Source organism: Podarcis cretensis (genome assembly GCF_951804945.1).
Source record: "Podarcis cretensis genome assembly, chromosome: 3".
Lineage (NCBI taxonomy): Eukaryota > Metazoa > Chordata > Lepidosauria > Squamata > Lacertidae > Podarcis > Podarcis cretensis.
The window spans coordinates 44,180,060-44,201,419 of record NC_137172.1 but is presented as its reverse complement, the minus strand read 5'-3'; the positions used below and the strand labels follow the sequence as shown (position 1 = coordinate 44,201,419).

General features: G+C 39.8%; 1 protein-coding gene across 9 annotated transcripts in view; it reads right to left on the bottom strand.

The window, feature by feature from the left end:
- SMYD3 (SET and MYND domain containing 3) overlaps positions 1-21,360 on the bottom strand; it is a gene marked incomplete at its 5' end in the record, with an annotated part of 352,491 nt that overhangs the window by 156,830 nt on the left and 174,301 nt on the right. The gene's annotated exons all lie outside the window — the stretch shown is intronic.

Genomic DNA, 21,360 nt, shown 5'->3' with positions numbered 1-21,360 from the left:
AATGTGTTGGCAGTTTCATCATTCTTCTTAATATCATTTGCTTCAGTTCACTAAATCTATAGTTAAGATGATGCCATAGGGGTCCAAATGATATTGTAATGTATACTTAGCACTACCCTAGACATATGGAATGCAAAAATATAAATCTATTTAAGAAGTCACAATTTAATTTAGTAATGGCTAATATTTCATAACTTCAAAAACCAGACTGAAAATAAATCTCACACTTTAATATGCTTTTAAGAACTGTCGTGGAGTTTTTTAGAAGCACTCTGCATTTTGTATTTGAAGCCACTTTTTAAGAATTCACAGGTTTCTCTTCTCCCATCATCTACTCATCAAAACAAACACTGTTCCTTTTGTGTTCAGAATGAGAACTCATCAGTGCCTCTTAAACTGGTTAATGTGCTTGATACAACTGAACATGCCTAACAAGAATTTGGTACAGGCAGTTGATGACTAGAGGATGGGGTTGCCAGATTGAAAACTCTGAGACTCTTTCAGAAAAGCAATGTAGCCTGTGGCACATGGTGCGGATTTGGTACTTGGCCACTACCGCTGAGCAGCAACATCCTTAATAGTAGATGTTGAATGGCAGCATCACAGACGGTACTATGCAAACAAACTGGCTAGCCGTACCCTGTGAGGCCATGAGCTGCTGAAACCAGTGGACTACACATGGTACTAAGCTTGAGTCAGCTCCTGTTTTTGTGATGGTCACTGTAGCTTGATGGCCAATCTCGGGTTGAGCATTGCCTCCAACCCCCATGTCACTTGTTGTATCGCCATCTTTCAAAGCAAAGAAAGACCTCTGGATTGCCAACATGTAAATCCTGCTAGGCTGTGGAAGATAGAAAATGAGTAAGAGGAAAGAGAAATCTGGCTTTTTGGATTTGGAGAAAGGGTGGGGAATAGAAACCTCTTTCAGGAATACTGATTCAGTTCATCAGTATTTGAGGAGTTGCCACCTTCCAGGGCAATTGCACAGGCTTTCCTAGGCAGCCTCATCACCACATGGGGGCGAGGGAGTGGACTACTTATTTTTAATATATATACTGCTTAACCACAATCATATCTAAGCAGTATTCAAGACATGAAATACAGAAAAGGTAAAAATCAGTTAAAACTATAAAATCAGACTTCAGTTAAAAGGACTGCTGGATTCAGAAGGTGCCAGAGGTTCAACAGCCTGCCTGACCTTAACTGGAAGTTGGTCCATAATACCAATTGCACACTTCCTGCTTGGATACAAACTGTGCTTCTGAGCTTATGTAGGGCATTGGTTTGCTTCCATTGCTAGTCTGTTTCCAGTTCCGAAAACTGCAGTTAGATCCTCACTACATCATAAAAAAGATAAATTTAAAAGGGAGCACATTTTCAAACTGAGTTCATGAAGTTTTATGAACTTGCTTGCAATGACTTCATTTGGCTCTACATGCATCTCTGTATCTATTGATTCATTTGTTTATGGGCTGGGAATGAGCTTCTAAAATACCATCCCACACACGATACTGTGCACTTAAAATGCACAGCTGCTGCAAAATATTCAGATCACCTTTCTCAGCTGCCACCCAGCATATCAACATTTGGCAAGCTAATAGCCTTCTATTGAATTAGATTTATGTGTTTATACTATTTAACTTTTAATAAGTAAATAGACTTATTCCGATTTTATTTCATGAAAACACACCTGAAATTAATCTGTTCTGCTTCCTTTATACGCACACACACACATCTGATCTGGAAGCTAGCCAATCTTATTTCTATTCCATCTGTTTAAACAGAACGTAAGAACATAAGAGCCAAAACATATAGGTGTCTGGCCCCGCCCCAAATAAGGAAGGCACATGTCTTATAGTTAACTCTTTATTGGCAAGAGAAACACTTAGAGAAGCTCTCACAGTCCTCTGGACACACATGCACACATGCTTCTGGCCTCTAAGCAGCTGGCCACAGATCTGGACCCTATGGAGCAGTTGCAGCAACAGTGGAACCACACCTCCCCACTTATGTACCCTCATCTGATGGGCTGTGCATACGCAACCTGAGGCTTTGCCTACATGGAAGTTGTTGCTGCTCTCCTCTCTTCAAGACCTTCCTGGTTCTAGGAGACAGCAGGTGGTGGTGGGGATTCAACCGGTCCGGTCCTCACCTGAACAGTCTCTTCCTCCACCTTTGGCACATCCTGTGGGCCTTCCTCCATCTCTTGACTTTTCAGACTCTTCCTGCTCCCCCTGCCCTGGCTCCAGCCAAATCCCATAAACCACTAGTCTCTTCTTCTGAGTCAATCCCTGGCCTCCTGCCTCCACCACACACTTGTCAGAGCCCTGCTTGTCCCCGACACCATCACTAAGCTACTCATGTTCCTGACATTGCAGAAAACCTACTGCTCAAATAACATCTAAAAATTCCTTCTAAAATAAAGGTATCCTGCCAAACTTCTAATAGCTCCACCCACACAATTGTCTAGCTAGTAAATGTCCATGCATTCTCCATGGGTTCTTTCCTGGATTGGGGTATCAATAAACAGTGCTTTTTTCTGGGAGTGCGCAGGGGTACACATACCCCTAAACATTTTGTGAATCTTTGCACAGTACTTTTGTCTATTTACTGTATTTGTTTTTCCTGATTTTAACTATAAAATGGTATTTTCTTGAGTCAAAATGAGAGTACCCTAAACATTTCTTTTTTGAAAAAAGCACTGTCAATAAATAAGCATGAAGGAAGCCACACCATTGCCTGCTACAGTTCCGATAACAAGGATGCTGTCAAACCCCAGAACCAGCTCATGAACAACAGTTGTGATCTGCCTTAAAGGCCTGTCCAAGGAGCTGCTTTGTTGATAAAGTTGCTAAAAGGATGAGGCTATAAACTGTGACTGAATTGTAATGTAAAGAAATAATTTAAAGGGAGGCATTAGGGTCATGTAGAGAGTTCTAAAATTTAGCAAAGTGAGATTTTAGCAAAAGAAGCAAATCACTGGCCATCTAAATTTATTCATGATACAGAGAGGGAGATCACACAAAACCCATGTATAGTTTAGCTTGCTTCACTCCAAAATACCAAATGTGTGTTTTGCAACTCACCAGCATTGAGAAAATTAAGCCAGAAGACAATTCATCTAAATATATTTAGCAATCTAAAATTTATGCCTTAAAGATTAGCGTACAACAGTCATAGAATATAAAATGGATTTCTCCACGAGAGTATTTATTCTTCATTTTATATCTAGTATGTTAACAGTGATTTGCATTATTGACAGTCCCTGACATATCTTGACACCTTCAATAACAGTTAATATGAGACTCTTCTCACTTGGGGATCAATAGTCACCCCTCCAAGGCACCAGCCTGAAGATTGAAAAGATGCATGAAATAGGAGACATCTCTTCTGGAATTTGTATCTGATAGAATTAATTATAAGGGATGAATAAGCAAGTATTGATTTAGCTCCCTTATACTGTCTGAGACCTTGTCAGAAGAGATAGTGACCCAAAAAGGGATATATATGTGCACTGATCGTCATTAATAAAAGAGAATAAACTAAGTACAGCTTGCAAAATGTTTTTTCTTTCTTTTGTTTTTTATAATTGTGAAAATCCAATAAAAAACTATGTTAAAAATTGTGCGTGTGTGCACATTCATGTTTGTTGAAAGATTTGTATCTGTAAATCTCGTTCAAGAAAACTTCATATTGCCAACAGAATGCTTTTGAAATCCTTTATTTTTTAATCTCCTCTTTGTTTATTAGAACACATTATATAGTTAATTTAATACATTTGGGCTACATTTTCCTGTATATTAGGGCTAAACTGGTGTCAACCATATATATCATTAGGAAGATAATACCATTCTGCATTTGACTGAAAGCACTTTTCAAACATTATGGAACTGGCTCTATTCCCAAACCAACTATATATTATGAGTTGTTCCCTTCACTGCATAAAATTCATTGATTGAATGAGAAGGGCCATGTGGGTATATTCATTTAGTTGTTCCTTTAATAGAACCAGGGTATGCAGTAATCAGCATGCTATATCTATATCTAGAGATGTGATTGGCAGGTTCAAAAACTTGACAAGCCATGTAAATTCTCCATCTTTCGCCAGGCTATTAGGCTGAATTTTTAAAATCTTTTTGAACTTAAGCTTCCCTTTGGAATTTCTTCAGCTTTGTGAACCCTCCAACCCACAAGAGAACAGAACAATAACATGGTACAGGTCAGCGTGTGGAAAAGTTTCTCATGCAGAATTGCATGAAGTCTCCTGTTGCATACGCATTTTTGCGAAGGTGTGATTTTGTGTCCACAAGGACAGGCTCCCAGCTTTCCTTCTAGCTATTTGTGCAGGCTCCTTGACCTACTTTCTCCAACCTTCTCTCTTTCTTTTTCATTATAAAAGTACAGTGGTACCTCGGTTTAAGTATTTAATTCGTTCTGGAGGTCCGTTCTAAACCTGAAACTGTTCTTAACCTGAAGCACCACTTTAGCTAATGGGGCCTCCTGCTGCCACCGTGCTGCCAGAGCACAATTTCTGTTCTCATGCTGAAGCAAAGTTCTTAACCCGAGGTACTATTTCTGGGTTAGTGGAGTCTATAACCTGAAGCGTATGTAACCCGAGGTACCACTGTAATTGCAGCATAGGATATGCCACTAATCGTGTCAGTTGGTGGCTCCAGAATTGGAGGTGGTATGTGTCTAAATACCATTTGCTGGAGAGAACAACTGTGGAGAATGGTGTTGCGCTGATGTCTTGTTTGCCGGCTTCCCGTTGGTATATGACTGGCCACTATGAGAAATGGATGTTGGGCTAGATGGACTTCGGCCTGATCCAGCAAGTCTCTTCTGACATTTCTATTCTCATGATCTTCAAAGCATTCTGATCCATGACCTTTCACAACTGATTCTGAATAAATAAGAGATTGCATTGCCTGCCTACAAAGAATATTCTTTCAGGTTATAGATGTGGTAGATGACCACACACAAATAAAATACTAGGTAGGGCTACACCTCCCCTGAAATATCACAGAATTAGAACCATCTTACTCTCATGGGACAAGGAGAGGAGAGAAGCAGACTAAAATGTAAATTGGCATATTGCTTTTGCATATTGAATATTTCTCTTTTGTCAGTAACAGCACAAGATAAAAACTACCCAAGGCATAAACAATTCTGATTCAGAAACAATGGGAAAGGGTGTTTATATCTGGAAAGACAAAATGAGTTTTTGGAGACAAGGAATGAAATGCGATTGGCGAGCATTCTTCTTTGGATGGATATATATCTTTCTATTTTCATGCATTGAGAATGGTTGCAAAGAAGCAACCTGCTGAGCAATTTGCATAGTTAACTTGGACTCAACAGGAATACTACTGAAATCTGAACTTCATTAAACAGGCATATCAAGAGCCCTAAAAAAAATATCCTAATACATTAATGCCACTGGCCACAGATCAATGCCATGTATAACTCAACCATCAGCAGGGAACTAAAAGTTAATCATTTCTTCACAGCCTACTAGCAGTCCATCTCTTCATTTTGCTCTTATGAAACTAAAGGAGGAGAAATAAATCTTGCTTTACCAAACCCAAGAAAAATGGCCAATATAAAAGGACAGGCTAGAAGAGACCCAGGGGGAGACCCAGGGGTACTATAGACCTATCTCTAGAAACATAGTGAGAATTTAAAACAGACATATGTTACAGATCCTATGACTGACCATGAAGCATTAGATAACATCCATTGGATTATTTTGATCTATTCAGTTTCTCCAAATTGGAGTCAGAGAACCTGTGGCCCTCCAGATGTCCTTAGACTGCAGCTGTCATCATCCCTGCCCATTGCTTGTGGTGTCTGATGCTGATAAGACAAAGACCAACAACACCTGGATGACACAGGTTCCCCACACCTTCTATATGCTAATTAACATTTGTGAAATATCTATTGTTATCATATATATTCCAGAGAATCGACATCCTGGGTCTGGTTCTGAAGTAGTTTCAACTTTAGGCTACTCAAGAAAATTCACATGGTGAGTCCCTTGCTTGTCCAGCGTGAGCATACCTTCAATACATTAACATTTTAAATATATACTTTAATATATTACATGTATGCGGATGCTGCTGAAAAAGTGCATTATTTCTTTGTCATTTGCATGAGATGAACACATATTATCTAGTCATATGTAAGGTGAGTATTAATCAAGCTATTAAAATAAATGAGAAATAGTCAAAATGCTGAGTCACACAAAAGGCTTTATGCTATGAACCAGAAGTCCTAGTCACAAACTTATGGATCTGAAGATCAGAGGTATAGCCAATAAGCCATTTCTCTTGTCCTGGTAGATGGACGAAAGGTTGCCATAAACATAGGAAATACTATTAGCCATATGAATGGCTATACATTTCCAAATTATGTTTTGACAGACAAATGTGAGTCTAAGAAAGGTCAGGACTAGAAATGGGTGAAAAATTTGGTTCAGCTCGCATTTAAATGGGAACCTATGAAACCCACACTTTCTGAAATAAGCCATGAACCAAAATACAGCCATTCTTCAAAATTCACACTTATCTCAATTTTGCAAGGGAGTTCTCATACCCAGAAATATGTGCGGAAATGCATATACTAGGGTAAAGTATGCATAAAAATACAAACATCAGTGAAGATAACGTACAAAGACACTTTATATTAGGTGAAAATGCTATGCAAAATTGTGCATATCAAACAAAATTGCATATAAAAATTTAGCATATTAAGAGAAATGTGCACCAAAATACCCAGTGATTTTTGAATGAAGGGTATACAAATTTAATAAATAAATAATACTGATTAATTATCATGATAACTTTTATATATATATAAGAAAATCCCACTTATGTGGAAATCTGGAGACTGAATAATGAGAAGCTAAGACTATTCATGGAGAGAGGGGCGGAATAGTGTATTTGTACAAGTTAGTCAACTAGAACTTAGAAACTGTGTGTGTGTGTGTGTGTGTGTGTGTGTGTGTCCTGCTGCAATGAGGTTTCACAAATAATAGAGCTAGAAACAGTAACATACCAAATGACTTCACTAAGAATGTTATTATAGCAATCAAGAAGTCTATACATGTATTTTCCATTTCCGTAAACCTGATGAACAGCAATTACTTCACAGACAAACACCAGTTTTCAGTTTCTGGCTTTTAAAAATGACTGTGTAATGCAGAATAATGGCTATACTGCCATAGCATCCATCACCTTATGTGCAAGCTGAGAGCTAGATCTACTTGGTCATTTAGTTAATGGGTCGAATTAATGAGAGTTAAACAACAACAAAAACACACTATAATAAATACACTAGATTAAAGGAGCTTTTCATGTTTCACCAGCTTTTTTGCCCTATTTTAAATTAGCATTTGCATATATAAAGGGCTTAATAAATGCATGTCTAGCTTTGGGCAACATTGTAAGATAAACAATATCTCACAAAGAGGAACACAAATGTAAATTCTTCCCCTCCCCCTTCTAGCTTATTTGGATTTCAGTTTGCATTGCTAAAATAGGCTGTGATCCTAACCTCATTTAACTTGGAGTAAACCCCATTGCATTTACTAGGTCTTCCTTCTGAGTAGACATGCACTGTAAGACTTGAAGTAACAAACTGGTATCCTGCCAAGTAAAGTATATTAATCTCTGTTTGACTTTATACATTAACTTTATGCCTTAACACTTGGCATTATCAAAAGTGATTGGGCAACCAATACAGTGAACTTTCCATTGGTCCAGCCATGCAATCACCATTCATTTCAATCCCCTGCTCATTATGGCTGTTAAAATTTAGGAGGAGGGGGATTAACTGGATGGGTCCAGGTTAATGTCTCACTACCGGAGGGAGTTATGCACCTTGAAAAATGGCCCCTCCTGAATAAGCCTTCCTGGGTTCCAGAGGTTTTAGAAAACTCCCACCAATCTCCAATATTCCCTTCCTGGGAAAGGTGATCAAGAGGGTGGTGGACAGGCAGCTGCAGGAATGCTTGGAGGAAGCACAGGTCCTGCTAGCTAGGGATGATGGGAGCTGTAGTCCAAAAACAGCTGGAAACCCAAGTTTGAAAACGCTGAGTCCCAGACCATTTTACCCAGGCATTTGATGGTTGAAAGATACTGTTCCCAGTAACCTTGAAATGTTTAGTGGTTTTGAACTATTTTTAGATGTCTAAATTGTTTTAAAATGCTTTAAATAATATAGATTTTGTTTTTACTTGTAACTGTTTTACTAGTGAGTTGTTTGCCTCCTGGGGCTCCATCGGGGGCAAGGTTGGGATAGAAATTTAATCAAATAAACAAAGTCTTAAGTGAAGCCTAGATAAGAAGAGCTGGCTCCCACCTCAGACCTTCCTCCCAACATACGTATGGTGGAGGAGGGATGCCACAAGAGGCCATCAAGCCTGACTCTGCTCTTCATCTCACCTAATGGTAGAAGGGAACATTGAATACATTGAAACAGGGCTGGGATAAGAAATGTATTCAAATTATTTAACTGGAGCAAGCTTTTCAGCCATTACCACACAGCGCATACCAAAGAAACTGCAAAATGGAACATCATTTCCAGCCATGAATATTAGTCGAGAATACAATTTGGCATAGTTGTTTTAATATGTCAGTTTGGAAATTGTGGCATTGTGGAAGCACTGTATATCTTTATATAGAACCCAGAAGAATTCTGGGTACCTGTTCTTCAATATCAATTAGATCTTATGGGGCTTAACTATCTCTCTATGCCATGAGAGATACTGTAATGTGGTATGGAAATCATAATAAGATTTCTGTCACATCTTTTCCATTAAACTCTCTTTGAATTTTGTCTGAATGTATTTCCCCCCTACTTTTTCTCCCTTTGTATAGTAGAGAGAGGTGGAACTGATCATCAGTTGTTCTGAAGCCGTTTTAAGTCTTCTGTTTAATATATTACCTGAGATATTGACAGGGAAAGAAAAGGCTTTATGAAGTCAATGAGTAATACTGTCCCTGAGGAACAATTAAAGAATTTTGCAGAGTGAGTATAAAAACCCAACTGCTGACTGTTGAATGAAATGCTCTCCTATAATCTATGGTAGTCAGTCTGATGAATACTTTAGTATCAGTAGAAACAGCTGCATTTATCTGTCGGTCATGTTCCCATGCAGGACAAAGGAGTCAGCTCTCTGCACTTCTCTCTGAATCCTTAAATTTGAAGTGAACAACATGCATATTTTTGATAAAATTGATTGAGGTTCAGGCTGGATTCATTCTGGATTTATAAAACAAGCTCACTCTGGATTTATAAAACAAAGGAGGACTCGTGTTTACCTTACTATTGTATTAGTAGTTCAGGCAGTACAGATTAAGACTTTTAATCTGAGGGTCTTGGGTTTGAGTCCCATGTTGAGCATAAATATCCCTTCATGACCCTCACGGTCCCTTCCAACTCTACAATTCTATGATTCTAAGTGGAGAGCTGCAGTGTAAAATCAGCAAATAGTTCATCTCTTCTTCCCATGGGAACATCCAGCTTGCAAAGAGGGAGACTGTGGATTCAAACACCTTTTTGCAACTGGAAGGAACTCTTCTATACCCAGAACCCCAGTCCCAAATGTTCTTTCTCCCTAGGTCCTGATTATTGTCCCTATAGTTACAAGTGCAGTAGGGTTGCCATATTTCAAAAAGGGCAATCCGGACATGAGAGTTGTTGAGTTTCCTTTTGCAAAATTGCAAAGAAATTGGACATTTTTGAGCTATTTCTGAGGGAAATCGGCAAAAACGGCACTGCCGACATGGGTTGCTAAAGGTCCAAATTTTCCCTGTGGCTGCAGTATTCTGGATATGTTTGGGAAATTCCGGACGTATGGCAACCCTAAATTATACTGTGAAATAGCATAATCCTCTATAGTACACAGGGCAGAATAGTTCCCCAGCTGCCCAGAACACATTTTCAGGGGTATAAGGAACTGCAGGGTGCTGGGAAAGTGGTGAAAATTGCCCCCACCATCACTTTTTATTCAAAGGAGTATCCAATTTGCAGAGTTCTAGCCCACACAACTCTGGAGCTGAGCCAACGAATCACAATGAGTACTGAAGTGTCATATATTGATCCCCATTAAAATCTGTCCTATAAGCCTCTAATTCAGGCCTACAGCCAGAAATGTTTTTGTGTCCCTAAGGGGACAGGTAATCATTGCAGAACAGCCAGAACATAAAATACTGGTAGCCAAACAGACTTATTTTCAAAGGAGACTGGCTGAGGAATTATTTAGATCTAGAAAATGCTGCAGATGAGCCTGGAGGTCCAGCACCAACCAGGGGTGAGAGAAAACTTTATCATATTGACAAGGATAGGACTGCAGTTAAATGTTGTCACACATGTTTCCCCACTTCCCTACAAGACCTTTCACAATGCATGCAGGTCAGAACAGTTGCACTGGCCTGGGTACAATATTGCGCTAGTACAAGGATGCAGAGCACCTGACCTAAGTGCACTGTTGTAATACTATGCACTAAGTAACTAAGATCTTGCATCTGATTTTATCCAGAATTTTTGTTCTGCCTAGCAGCTGATCACAGACACAAGCAGAAATTTTATTCATTTATTAATCTGAAAAAATAGCAACATAAATGTGGTTTTGTGTTTGGGTTGCAACCCTGATCATAGTTAGCTTGGTTAGATCCCATTAATTGGAGTGTAAACTGCCAATCCATGCACAGGAGCTCAGCTTGGTTCCCCCATGCTTAATTAGGTACATGTTCCATTTAGTTCTACAATCCCCCCCCCCCTTCTAGAAAACTAAAATAATATGGTGTTTTTAAAGTCTGATGCAAATTACAGCAAGTAGCAATTTGGGTAATTTGATGCAAACTGTGCTAGCAGCTTCTGAAGTCAATATTGATAAAACCCAGCGTACATATCCACTGGATCATACTTGCAAATTATTTTTAACATTATGCCCCTCCTGGTCCAGAGCTCCTTGTGTGCTCTGATGTGCACATGGAACACGTTGCACAAATAGCTTCCTTGTTCATCTTGTGAAGGAAGAAACTTCTCCCAGCATATCCCCTGGCTAGCAGTCACTGGATAAAGCACATAGCTATTTATAAATACACACACACACAGAGACAGACAGACAGACACACACACACACACACACACACACACGAAAGCCTTTTTTAAAGACATGGTTATTCATCATACGATGCTGCTGACAGGATCTTCTGGGTCTGGGTATGCTATTTATATTCAGGCTTTTCTCCATGGAGGGTTATCCTATATCCATAGTCAGTCCACTTGTGTCCTCCACCCCTGTCTGTAGCCTGAAGTCTGTGGACTGAGTATCAGCTTAATGCTTCATCCTTTTCTCCTGGATCTTGTGGAATTAATAAAGCAGACTTCGGAATCCTTGTTAGGTTGAAGCCTGCATGTGGATGCACAGCCAGCCACCTCACCTATATCTAAATAGGATAATGATTTAAGCAACATCATAGACTGGAGAAAAAAATTACCAGTCTTGATATAGGAATGCACTGTTGACATACAACATGGCTGACCATGTAGATCAACCATTTTGTTAGGATCTCCCCCCCCCCCCAAAAAAAATATGCTCATGGTTTTGATAGGCGGTTTGAACATTTACGTTCCGCCATGTTGGTATATTAAATCTCATTGTAAGAGTGCCAAGCATCTCTTGTGGAAGACATATTGAAGGCTACAAAGACATAAGCCCAGTTTGCAAATCATGCCAAGCCCATGGGCATCTGTAGGGATTTTTCCAGGGTGGCAGAAGTGCTGGCAAAGTAAACACTTTGGCATAAAAAGTGATATAAAAATCAGAGAACAGGTTTAAGATTTCTGGTACACCTGATTACTGAGCAGTGGCAAGGGCTGAGTAGATCTGGCCTCTAAGAAAACTGAATTATAGGTCTATCCCTTGGTAAGTTCTCAATGGATAGACCAGCTGTCCATCTACAGGTGGACTTGGTATGCAGACCATGTCTTTCTGCTCACGTCTGAAACTATCAATTATTACCTGCCTCCCTGACCTGCTCTAGCCCTTAATTAATTGCACTGCTGCTACAAAGAACTTCACAGCCTTTACCTCACTAGAGTTCCCTTAAACACACACACACACACACACACACACGTGAACAACATTGGACTACACTTCTTCCTTCTTTCAGAAAAATGGGTATAACAATACCCATTTTAAAAATCTATAAAATACATTACAGGAAAGGGGTTAGGTTAGTAGGGGTATTTTTTTAAGAAGTGAGATAGGGTTGTATCCTATCCTAGACCCACTCAGAGGAGGCCCAGTGAAAATAGTGGCCTAACTAACTTGGGTTCATTAGAATCATAGAATCATAGAGTTGGAAGAGACCACAAGGGCCATCGAGTCCAACCCCCTGCCAAGCAAGAAACACCATCAGAGCACTCCTGACATATGGTTGTCAAGCCTCTGCTTAAAGACCTCCAAAGAAGGAGACTCCACCACACTCCTTGGCAGCAAATTCCACTGTCGAACAGCTCTTACTGTCAGGAAGTTCTTCCTAATGTTTAGGTGGAATCTTCTTTCTTGTAGTTTGGAACCGTTGCTCCGTGTCCGCTTCTCTGGAGCAGCAGAAAACAACCTTTCTCCCTCCTCTATGTGACATCCTTTTATATATTTGAACATGGCTATCATATCACCCCTTAACCTCCTCTTCTCCAGGCTAAACATGCCCAGCTCCCTTAGCCGTTCCTCATAAGGCATCGTTTCCAGGCCTTTGACCATTTTGGTTGCCCTCCTCTGGACACGTTCCAGTTTGTCAGTGTCCTTCTTGAACTGTGGTGCCCAGAACTGGACACAGTACTCCAGGTGAGGTCTGACCAGAGCAGAATACAGTGGCACTATTACTTCCCTTGATCTAGATGCAATACTCCTATTGATGCAGCCCAGAATTGCATTGGCTTTTTTAGCTGCCGCGTCACACTGATTTTTATACCAAATCATTGATTTCATTAGCTCTATTCTGAAGAGGACTAACATGGGATACAACCCAGAGTCTGCTCATGTATGAGTCAAAAGAGAAGTCTTCCCCATCTTCAACTCTGCTACATGGCAGGAACGGAGAAAAAAATCTCTTCTCCCAAATCTCTTCTCCCAAAACAGTTCTAACCACCAGACAGAATCTGGGCACAAATGAGCTGCACTGTGTTTGCTGAAGAAAACACAGCAGCATCTTAGTAAACCTATAATCCACTGTGACAACACTGACACCTAGCTGCTCGTGTATCCAAACTACTCCATACATTCTACAGTGGTGTAATGCACTGATCACAAGCTACACTACACTTCTGCAGTTATAGATGCAGCCACGCCATCGCAGGTGCTAAGTATTTCTCTGCTTTTAACTCTTCTCCCCATCTTGCCACCAGCATAAAACCGCCGCTTGAAAAAGCAGCATACTGCTTCCCCGAAGTGTTCGGATTAGCTGTTTGGCAAGTCTCTATCAAAATGCTGCTGCCACTGCTTTTGTAAATGTACGTGGGTGGGATTTTCCTAGCCTTAGCTACTCTTCCCCCCCCCCCAGCCCCAGAAGACTGCTTGTTATCCAATAGCAGAAACAACACACTGGATCTCCTCCCCCAATTCAAAATCTTGCAGCACAGCACTTGCTATCAAGCCCAGGAGATTACAGAAATGGCAGCATATGAAGCAATTTGGCAAGAAGGATTTGGATTCAATTTCATCCAACCTATCGATACAACAAGCCAACGAAATTAAACAATGTGTGCTCAGCGCCTGACTCACCTTTAGAAACAATCACAATTTGATTGACCCATTATTACTAAGAGAGGGTTGTTGTTTTCTAATGAAATGCTACTACTGTACTGTACATCATCATGATTTCAAAATATGCAGCTGCAAGTGATTAATTATACTCTGGAAGAACCTAACAACCAACTCTTCTATTTAAATTACATATGGCACCTATTAATTTATTTGCCCTAATTATCAAAGCAGGAATGCTGTACTGCACCCTCTATCACAGAGTCTGCTTCAAGAATTTGCTTGTTTTCCCCTCCCTTCCTTTCTATTATGTGGCTCCACTAATGGCAAGAGTGTATCATAACTTAATTAGTTAGCACTGATTTGTAATCTGCACACTTCCGCTTAATTGGCATTTTTCACGGCACCAGCCTTAATCGTATGTTTTGCATAACTAGCAACCTTTGAAAAAGGAAAGCCTTGGGGGAGGGGAAGCCATAGTTTTTTTTTGTGAAAAGTGTGCGTGCTGTGCCCTTGCTTCAGAGCCACACAGCCTCTGAAATCCATACAGAATGCATCATTTTCTGGGCATGAAAACTACATGGCTATGCAGGGCAGATTAACAAAGAGTTTGTTTGCATGACACAGTATGCCATAGAATAAACAGCCAATGAATTCTCATTAGGAGCTGCTTATTCTGGAGTGATATGCTAGTTGACTTCAGAGTAAACTCTGGTAAAGCATGGCCTCTCTAGAGTGGGTGATGATTTCATAAGAAGCTAGAAAAGTCATATTGAGTCCGTCCCCCCCCCCCCAGCCACCCTGATTTCTGTTACTATTCTAATGGTGGAAATGGTGCTCCACCTCCAGGCTAATGACATTTGAGCACTTGTGGCATTTGCACTAGTAATTGTTTGCAGCCATGACATTACTCACTACGCCAACATTTCCTGAAAAAACCGACTGCAATTTAACTGTTAGACATTATCTGTGTGTAAAAATAATAGGTGTATAAACAAGCCCACAAATATCCAAATAAGTAGGTCGCATTAGAAATATGTTGAACACCACCCAGCTTCCATTCTGCATCATCCAGGCTGCCTGTCTCCCTGTTCCTCCTAAATCTTCAGATGGTTATCTGCAGGGAAGAAGGCTCTACCATTAAGCAGAGTGAGCCTTCTGCCTCAGCCTACTGACTCTGGGTATCAGGAAAAGGCAGCAAATTGTTAATAAATGTATTATATTATTGAATTTTGTTTACTCCTAGGGAGTAAACAACATCATTTTTATTTGCAGCACAGTCTGCTTCAGCCAGCAATAAACACCTTTGAATACTGTGCCCCTTGACTTTGGTAGGGAGCAACATTTACTGTTCCACCTCAGGTGCCAAAATATATTGGACCAGCCTGCTTTTTGCCTGGAGTTCTACTCCTGATCTGTTAAGACAGTCTTGCTCTAGTCTGTAACCTCAATTTATTGCCACCAAAGGTGGTGACAACCACTAGCTTAGCTGGCTTTCAAGGGGCCACTCCTTTTCTCTGTCCGAAATCTCCAAAGTATAATTGCCAGGTATACATTACAGCTGTAATGTAAGTTTACTTTCTTCAATGAAGAGTTTAAATCCAATAACCCAAAAGGAAAAACTGTAGCTTAGTTCCTATACCTTTCATACTAGTCTCAGCTCTCTAAAAGGCTACTGGAGTCCAGAATTCAGGTCCAGGATTTACAGCATCCAGGATCATTATAGGAGTTCTGTGAATCACAATAAGGTGGTGTGCCATGATTTACAATATTGAAACATTTGCACTGTTTCGAAGGCTATTTTATCAAAGTTAGTTATTTTCCTTTGACAAGAGAAGAGACCTTAGATTTCTTGGATTTTAGCATGATTCCAACTGTGTGTATTTTTTTAATAATAAAGAATGGCTCTGCTGGAATCTTGCATGATGCTCATTTACATTTATTTTGATCACGAAAAATTGAGGATATTGTACACTTTTCAGAAATACTATCTGTCAGCCTGAGGCAAATTTATTTGCTAGACATTGACAGGCAGACAAACAGAAGTTCAAAAAGTTGACTTCCTTAGCCAGTAAATATCAATCAGTGTTATTCAAATCAATAGCTTATGCTCTGGCATTATCTTCATCTCCTGCTGAATCTGCTGAGGCACATGTTGTGAAATGCATCACTAAGTGGTTGCATTATCTTATTACTTTTTGTGAGAAGATAATTTTTGCATTATCTACATTCTGCTGTAGCCTGTGGCTAATACAGAAATAAAACTGAGTGGAGATTAAACAAACACAATCTGAAGATGGGCCTTGAGCAGGGATTCAGAGTAACCTGTCATCAGTATGCTGATAACACTTAATTCTATCTCTCCATTCCATCTGAATTAGGAGAGGCAGTTCAGATGCTTGACCATTGAATGAAGGCAGTAATGGGCTATATGCGAACCAATGAAATGAAACTGAATCCAGACAAGGCGCTGTGTGTTGCTGGTTCTCAAGTCTGAGAAGCAGGGAGAGGGCCAGTTCTTGGCAGGATTGCACTCCCCTAGGAGGGGGAGGGGGAGGTGTGTAGCTTGGAGGTACTTTTTGATCCATTTATGGTGCTAGAAGCACAGGTAACCTTAGTAAGCTGTGAATGCCTATGGCTAGTTCAACAGCTACAAGTCTTCCAGAATAGGGATAGCTTGGCCACAGTGATCCCCATTCTGGTACAACCAGACTGGACTATTGCAATATTCTTTATGTGGGTCTGCCTGTGAAACAGCTCAGAAGCTGAAATTAGTGCAGAATGCAGCAGCGAGGCTGTTGATGGGTATATTTGGACAGCTACATATTAACAAGTCAGATTTCCAAGTTGCTACCAAACCCAAATTAAGGTGTTAAGGCAGGTTGGGGAAATGAAACTTGAGTGGGGCGGAACAGAATTTCCAGTGAAACATTCAGCATTCTGGTTATGGTCAGACCAGTGAAGGCTGGAGAGAAAACTTAGCTAACAGAACATTACTGGACAGGAAATAAGAAGCTGGGCTACAAGTCATGAAGCTCATTGTCTCATTTGTAATTAAAAAAATTTAGGAGATTATTATGAGTAATTGGATGGTCTCATGGATGCCAACATGATGAAGGGTGGTGGGATGGGATCTAATTGTACAAGAGTCTTCTGCAGATGGGCTTGTTGGACAAATGAGGGGTTTTCCCACTATATGTCAGTCTATTTTGTTTGCTCTTCCAAATGGCTTTAGCATGGGAGAAACAGATTAATACCACACTTTGCATATTCCAAGGCTGAGCAACGAAAATGCGGTCAAGTCTGAGCCTTGGTCTCACTATTGGACTGGATTGATCATACATTTTTAGAAAAGAGAACAAGCCAAAACAGAATTTATTTATTTTTAAGGTGAAAATAAAGAACACAAAAGTATCATGTGGTTAAATGTTTACGGGGAAATAGTGATTATTTCAGACATGCTTAAAATTACCCTGTGGCTGTTGAGGATATCTTATGCTGTGCTTTGATGGGTGAAGCATAATAATGACAAGTAGTTCAGCAGACAGTCGTGCATGTTTTGCAGAATTATATTCCCCATCTTGTCTTTTTAATTTATATGCAAGGTACTTGCTAGTCCACGGAGAGAACCTTTTCAAGAATAACTACTCAGTATTTTTGTACTGCATTGATGAGATGCTTCCAAAATCTGCAAAGCATCAAGGTAAAGTATCTGCAAAGCCTTTGCAAACCTAACAGCATATTTTAATATGCAGTGAATTCTCCAATTTGCTTCTACAAAGCACAATTATAATCTAAGCAATGTTACCAAGAATGCTGAATGCTACAACTCTACTACTGTTTATCAGAAAGTCACTGAGTGGGAAAAAAAGCCAGGAAAGTATGATTTACATGCAGGATATAAAAAAAAGATCTCTGTCTCAGTGCAAATTTTATAAATAGATTGAAGAGAACAACATTATGGTCTTCCTGGAAAATGCCTTTTAATACAGTACTGGATTAATTTTCTATTCAGATATTTCAGCTATGCTTCAGTTACACAAAAACTTTTCACACTACCTTTTAAAATAAAATTATGAAAACAATCATGTACCTAAATAAAAAGTGCTTTACTAAAATGTTAAAAAATAATTTTAAAATTTGTTCCTTAAACATTTTTTTTCCTCAGGCGAATGTTCTTTTCTCCGCTCTCAGAACTATGTTCACAATGTGGATGGAACATAGTGAGACTTAGGCACAAGGGATGCATTTTACAGTACAGTAGTACCTTGGGTTACAGACACTTCAGGTTACATACGCTTCAGGTTACAGACTCTGCTAACCCAGAAATATTACCTCGGGTTAAGAACTTTGCTTCAGGATGAAAACAGAAATCGTGCGGCGGCAACAGGAGGTCCCATTAGCTAAAGTGGGGCTTCAGGTTAAGAACAGTTTCAGGTTAAGAACGGACCTCCAGAACGAATTAAGTACTTAACCCAAGGTACCACTGTATATGTAACACCAAACCTTGGTTTACTGCTATGTGGACATGCTGCCATGAGCCCAATCAAAGCATCAGGCTTGCATCTCCTTTCCTACAAAGTAGTTGGGAAGAGGACTTCTTGGGAGATTAGTTTCACTTTCAAAGAATGTCACCTGGGTGAGTTGTACAAACTACAAATCTGGCTCACAAGAAACTGACAAATTTCAAAACAAGACAACTTTGCCACAAGATTCTTTGCTAGTTTTGATGCGTAAGACTACTTGCCCCTCTGAAAATTCATTAACTTTGAATGGGAACACATAGGAAAGGTAATTGATTTGTAAATCTGTATTATTGATGATTAAGATATGCATGTCTATTGTGCGCTATGCAAAATTATAATTTTCAATTATGCGTACTTCCACATCAACGAATGCTGAAACAGAACACAGACTTGTGCAAAATAAACCAATTGCAGTGGAATGGAAAATACCAGACAAAAGTGCAAATGAATATCATAATGCTTTAAGACATCTTTCTACATTTCTAGGAAGCACTAGGAACTGCCAGTCTGGGAGCATCCCTTTATAGCTTTCTTGAAATCACATGGAGCAGGACTGGAATTTGATGGCAGATAATAACGGAGCCCTGCTAAAGTGCAAAACAAGTATCCAGGCAAGAGACTGTTTTTGACATATTCTTTTTAGACTTTTCCAGTTATGTGATCAAACCTGCCACAAAGCATGTATGGTGCAGCATATTCTAGTATAATGATTTTATGAATGCTATTGTCATATTAGCTTTTCAAGGAAGACTGAATTCAGAAGGGAAGGGGTTACTAAGTCTGTGATGTGAGCAAAAATTATTAAAAGAGTGAAGGAAGCAAGGATAAGCTGGTTTTATTATTATTAATTTAATACTTTAATAAACTGCCTGATTTACTGAGGCAAGGCATGACTTAGCATGATATGATCCTATGTAATAAGTTTTATGGAATCATTCAGCTTGGGGGTTTTGCTGTTATAACTGCACACATCCCAGCTGCACCAAATAGATGATGAAATCAGGGACATAGCTCTCTATGAACATGTAGGAAACGAAGAGCCAGAACAAAGGCATACTTGTCACCCTTAAAACGGGTACGGAAAATCCCACAGAGCAAACATACACTTTAGGGGGGAACTGGGATTTTCTAATATACAACATTAGGGGTGCATTATAAACAAAACAGGATGAGTCTTCATACGTAATGTGACTACAAGATGTTATCTTGACAAAAACAATACAGATGCAATGTACTGTTCTTCACACTGTTTTTTAAAAAAACAACACTAAGCTCCATTTTGCGTCATTTGAACTGATCTGTATTCTCTGTTAGAATTCTCAAGTTTACATGAGCTAAATTGCTAAGAGCACTAGCCTATTTTAGCCAGTCAGAAAGGCCACTGAAAAACAAGCAAGACTGCAATATAATAATACAGGAGGATATGACAGACCATGAAAGCTAATCCATATGAAAAGCAGGAGGAAAGATTTTTGACCCTCACTTCTAAGAGCTAAAACAGATGAGTAGAGGTCCCTGGCCGTACCATGTCAGATAGCAGATGAGAAAACCAATGTGTGACTGCTGCTCTGTACGAAATGTTTCCAATATACATGAAGCTAGTACATAAGGAAAGTTCTAGGTTCGCAGTCTAAAGTGTTAGAGTTCAGATACATTTTTCTGAACATCTAGCTCTTTTAAGCTCTAAAGAACAGGGAAGCAGAAAGAGCCACAAGTGAGTGGTGCTTCCTCTTTCTGATTTTCTGGTGTAGCATCATTGTATCTAATAGCGAATTCAGGTGGTTGAGTGTCTATCACTTTGGAAGGTGTACCACTCACCCTGCTGCCCAGTGGCATCTTCATACAAGCCGACAGAGGCATACAAGATCATATGGAAACCCATCCAGGTTGATATGCCGCCTCCAAGTCAGGATCTTACATTGTAACATCCTCAGAGGTTCATCTACACAAGTCAAATCACAATATGCCATATGGTTCCAACATAGCCTACTTCAAGTTGCTGCACATTCTGCAAAACATCTGGCATGTGACTGCTTGTAAACCAGGTTTGTTCACAATATGCATACAGTGGTGCCCCGCAAAACGAACGCCTCGCAAGACGGAAAACCCGCTAGACGAAAGGGTTTTCCGTTTTGGAGGCGCTTCGCAAAATGAATTTCCCTATGGGCTTGCTTCGCAAGACGAAAATGTCTTGCGAGCTCCTGCGGGTTCCCCCCCTTTTTTTCCCCCTTTTCCTAAGCCGCTAAGCCGCTTATCAGCTGATCCGCTGATAAGCCGCTTAACAGCTGATCGCTAAAAGCCGCTAAACCGCTAATAGCGCTAATCCACTAAGCTGTCAATGGGCTTGCTTTGCTAGACGAAAAAACCGCTATACGAAGAGCCTCACGGAAGGGATTAATTTCGTCTTGCGAGGCACCACTGTATACTTTTCCTATGATTACAATATTACTATGTGTATGCATATAAAAGCTAAGCTATGTGGCAGCATTTGAGACAAATCAACATGGAGTGCATGGGGTTGTGTAATGGGTTAAACATGCTATCAAATAAGCGCATACTACTGAACTGTTCAACAAACTCAAGGACAACACTGTTTCATTAATTCTTGGCATGTATAAAAATATGCAGATGCTATACAGGTAGTGAGCATAATTAAGCCTGTGACATTAATGTGCCTTTCATAATTAGCAATTGAGCAATAAAGTAATAGACATAAGTTAATGCTGATAAGGACAAAGTAATGCACACATGAAAAAATAATCCTAGCAGCAAATACACATTTTTGGTTACTCCAGGGCGGGACATGCGTGGAATATAATTACAAATGAGTTGAAAAGTCAGGAAAGGTGTTATAATTTGGAAACTGAAAGAAAATACCATGCTAATAAATACTAATATAGAAAAAGTACCAAAGAAATTGTACTCTGATGCAAATAAAATGGGATGCTTAATTAAGTTGTGAGAACATGAGAAGAGAAGGAAGAGCGCCAGAACAGAGTGATATGAACGTCTCAGCATGAACAGCAAACAAATTTGGGGGTGGAAGAATAAAGCATTCCT